Here is a 4,064-nt window from a genome sequence, read left to right as displayed (position 1 = left end):
GCCATGTTTTTTTCTTTATAGAGCACTAACTGTGTATGAAACAACTTTTCACACATACACCTTTAAACTAGTGACTAACTTCTGACTTTAAGATATTAGAGACACCGGTCACATCACTGAATGAAAAAGATGTTATGAAGGTGAATGAGTCCGCTTTCACTCGCACTAAAGATGTCTGTTCGAAGCAACACGAGAATTTTCATTGTGTGGGATGAACAATTCCTTGCCTTTTCCTTATTTACCTAATTCGAGACGGATGACGCTGACTTTTTAATAACCTTTGTCACGAGAGCATATTGGTCTTGGCTTGATAAGGGGTCTGTAGATTGATTTCAATTGAGGGTGAAGTCAGTACGGAAGTAGATGAGCGGAGCACCCTCTCCTGTTCAACACGAGCAGAGCCTCAGTTACAGCACTAGAGAAACTGACACTTCAGTGCCTTCGGTGAGAACAGGACGGGAGAGGTGAGACGTTCATTTGAATAAACTATCGGTAGTTTTTCCACTGGTCTTTTAAAATAATGCCTGTTCTTCCGATGGAGGCTTTAAACTCAAAATGGTCGGTGCAACAATGCTAGAAATGTAAACCATTACGAGATTAATTTTAGGATCATGCTCCGTCTCACGAGGTAAATTACTTTCTCTTATTCGTGTCAATGCGACAGTTTAACTTTGCGTCATTGTGTTACATACATTGGGAAGTAATGTATAGGAAGTTTTGCCCGATTCATTTTACAGTAAATCGACTTCTACCCAAATAAAAACTTGTAGGATTTTTTTTGAGAAACACTGACAATGGAGTGAAAAGTTTTATAAAATATGTTTTGAAATTAACTTTTGCGACACTTAGAATGCAAAAATAAATAAGCGGCAAAGAGCATGTTGTGGGTTTTATTGGACTTTATGCAAATGTAATGTATGCTTAATATTAAGTATATTGGCTAAAAGGGTAAACGATAGATAATGCAAATCAACTGCAATTGTCTGGTGGCTGCATGCGTGACGTCACTGTTCAGAATCTTTCCCTTGTTTTAATGAACTATCGTTGATGTTTCTCGATAACACGTATAGCCATTTCAGCAATCTCATATCATAACTGAATCTATATAATTCTTAATGTCTTAAAATGAAGTTTGTTTATGTTTTCAAAATGGATTGTTGCACGAGTTTAAGATTCACCATAAAACTGGAGGCATTTAAATGTCGTTTCATCCTCAGCCTCTCTTCTCATTAACTCGCTCTGATTATAGGACCCAATGCACTAAGCTCAAGTTATTTGCTCCCAGTGCATAGGGATCAATCAACTGAATACAGTGTTTCGTCCATTAATAAGCATTTCATTTTAAGCTCTGCATTGTCAAAAATCTATTTAGTAGCCTATGTTTTCAAATATACAACAACTGTATATGAAAACTGACGTAGTTTCAAACTCAAAATGATATTGATTTGGTTAAAGTCATCATGAAATCAAAATGAGCCATTCTTGTTTTTGAGAATGCAGTATTTTTTAATTAATGACTTATAGTTCAATTACTTAACAAATAGCCAGTGTCCTGCCAGTGCATAGAAGTTCAATGCACTGGCAGGACACTGGCAAATTGTTAAGTAATATGTCATTGTAGTTATGGGTTTTGGATTAATTTTGATTTAATGTGCCTCAAGTAAATTCATACCATGATACCTGCAAAACTGTTAGACAACTGGAAGTTGAAAATGAATGGCTTTGACCCATTGAGGTAATTAACATGTTAATTTACACTTTTAATTATGTTATTAGGGAATTAATGCATGTCATATTTAATTAATAGCAAGTCATATTTTTAATCTATTAATCCTATAATGCTTATTATTGCCGATGCAGTTATCATTTAATACATAGGTTAGTTCTTCATGAGTCTCATGATTATTTGTGCATTTAGTTAAGCGTTAATTAATGCGTATTAGTGCACCCATATTGTAAAGTGTTACCAAATGTTTTTAGGTTTGATTTTGTTCTGGAAAGACACCACTAGTTATTAGTTAGGCCAGTGGTTTTCAAACTGGGGTTTGAGACCCCACGGGACCAAAAGGGAGTCCATGGAAAAGTTTAGAGCCAAACCGTTAACCCTTAAACGCATACCTCGTGTCCTTAGCGACTTGTGACGTCATTCACTGCCTTATTTGCATTCCTTAATTCATTATAAACAATATAACGGACAAAAATTATGAGTGGCTTTTCTTTTTTCCCTTTTTTTTTTTCTTTTTTGTTTAAGAAAATGTATAGGGTTGTGAACGACCCCAGGTGTGTAACAGTGATTTTTTTTCTTCTTTTTTTTTCTTTTTTTCTGCACAACAATAATTGAATCCTTGATAAATTAATTGCAATTCACCATTATTCCACAAGACTCATCCACATGGATGAAGTGCATCTAAAAGGTTGGGTGTAGGAATTGTTTATAGATAAAGTAGGAAATAATTAAAGCGAAAGCTTAGAGCAGTGAGGAATGTATGAAATTGAGAAAATAAAGAGGAATTAGGAGAGAAGAGCCAGTACTGGGTTGATCTGGCCCTAGACGGCTCCACTTGTTACACAGACCGAGACGGGTTGTTAGGCAAGGTTATCGTATGGCAGGATTGTGAGGTGCTCTTAGAATCCAGATGATTATCAGCCTCAAAGAAGTTTTTTTTTTTTTAAATGGCACCTGAACAAGCGCTGTCTTCTTCCTGCTGTTCATTCACGGGCAGGAAATGCACCTTTATCAGGGTAAGATTTTATCAGATTCCCTTCGACAACTATAGTCCAATTTTCTAAAGTCTGAGAAAGTGCTGTGTGACTGAGTTGTCTATATAAGTCTTTCTTTCGGTTTGCTGGATTTGATAGATTATATCTTTAAGAATGTCAGGTGGCATTCCTAACGTTTCCTCTCTTGAGTGGTGCTCTGTGGGTATCTTCAGAAGTCCAACTGTGAGTGAGATGATCAAAGAGGGACTTCACAGGTCCAAACTGCCTCAATAGTCACTTCATTTCATTCCAAAACTGATAACCACTCTGCCTTTTAAACTGCTCTTAACACCTGGAACCTGACCAATCAGATACAACAGTGCAGACATAACAATTAACACACACATTTTGCTTGTGCTCTTTAAATGTCTCAAACACATTTGAAGAAAAGCTTCCACTGAATGCACATTGTGATTGTCATCTTGGACGTAGATCTGACCATATAGACTTGAAATACTGTTATCTGCCTTTTTTCAACCACAAAGACTACATTTAGGACGGTTTGTAAACTGGAATTAGCTGTGATATGTGAGAGGGTAGGTGTTTTTAAATGTATGTTAGATGTGTGTGTTGAGGTAGTTTCTACCTGAATGAATATATATATATAAAATATAGGTCCATCTAAAAAAATTAGCATATTGTGATAAAAGTTCATTATTTTCCATAATGTAATGATAAAAATTAAACTTTCATATATTTTAGATTAATTGCACACCAACTGAAATATTTCAGGTCTTTTATTGTTTTAATATTGATGATTTTGGCATACAGCTCATGAAAACCCAAAATTCCTATCAAAAAATTAGCATATCATGAAAAGGTTCTCTAAACGAGCTATTAACCTAATCATCTGAATCAGCTAATTAACTCTAAACACCTGCAAAAGATTCCTGAGGCTTTTACAAACTCCCCGCCTGGTTCATTACTCAAAACCGCAATCATGGGTAAGACTGCCGACCCGACCCTGTCCAGAAGGCCATCATTGACACCCTCAAGCGAGAGGGTAAGACACAGAAAGAAATTTCTGAACGAATAGGCTGTTCCCAGAGTGCTGTATCAAGGCACCTCAGTGGGAAGTCTGTGGGAAGGAAAAAGTGTGGCAAAAAACACTGCGCAACGAGAAGAGGTAACCGGACCCTGAGGAAGATTGTGGAGAAGGACCGATTCCAGACCTTGGGGGACCTGCGGAAGCAGTGGACTGAGTCTGGAGTAGAAACATCCAGAGCCACCGTGCACAGGCGTGTGCAGGAAATGGGCTACAGGTGCCGCATTCCCCAGGTCAAGCCACTTTTGGCTAAGCAGCA

At 37.2% G+C, this 4,064-nt stretch overlaps 1 protein-coding gene across 1 annotated transcript in view; it reads left to right on the top strand.

The window, feature by feature from the left end:
* The first annotated feature begins 395 nt into the window (after positions 1 to 395).
* The window catches only part of vwa2 (von Willebrand factor A domain containing 2), a 28,300-nt gene continuing 24,631 nt past the window's right edge, over positions 396 to 4,064 (top strand). Inside the window, exon 1 of the mRNA XM_067429443.1 lies at positions 396 to 464. The gene's annotated coding sequence lies outside the window, so the exon portion shown is untranslated. The remainder of the gene's footprint in view (positions 465 to 4,064) is intronic.

The sequence above is a fragment of the Pseudorasbora parva genome, chromosome 21, assembly GCF_024679245.1.
Source record: "Pseudorasbora parva isolate DD20220531a chromosome 21, ASM2467924v1, whole genome shotgun sequence".
NCBI classification, from domain to species: domain Eukaryota; kingdom Metazoa; phylum Chordata; class Actinopteri; order Cypriniformes; family Gobionidae; genus Pseudorasbora; species Pseudorasbora parva.
Note: the sequence above shows the minus strand (reverse complement) of the source record. Positions and strands in the feature narration are given on the sequence as shown.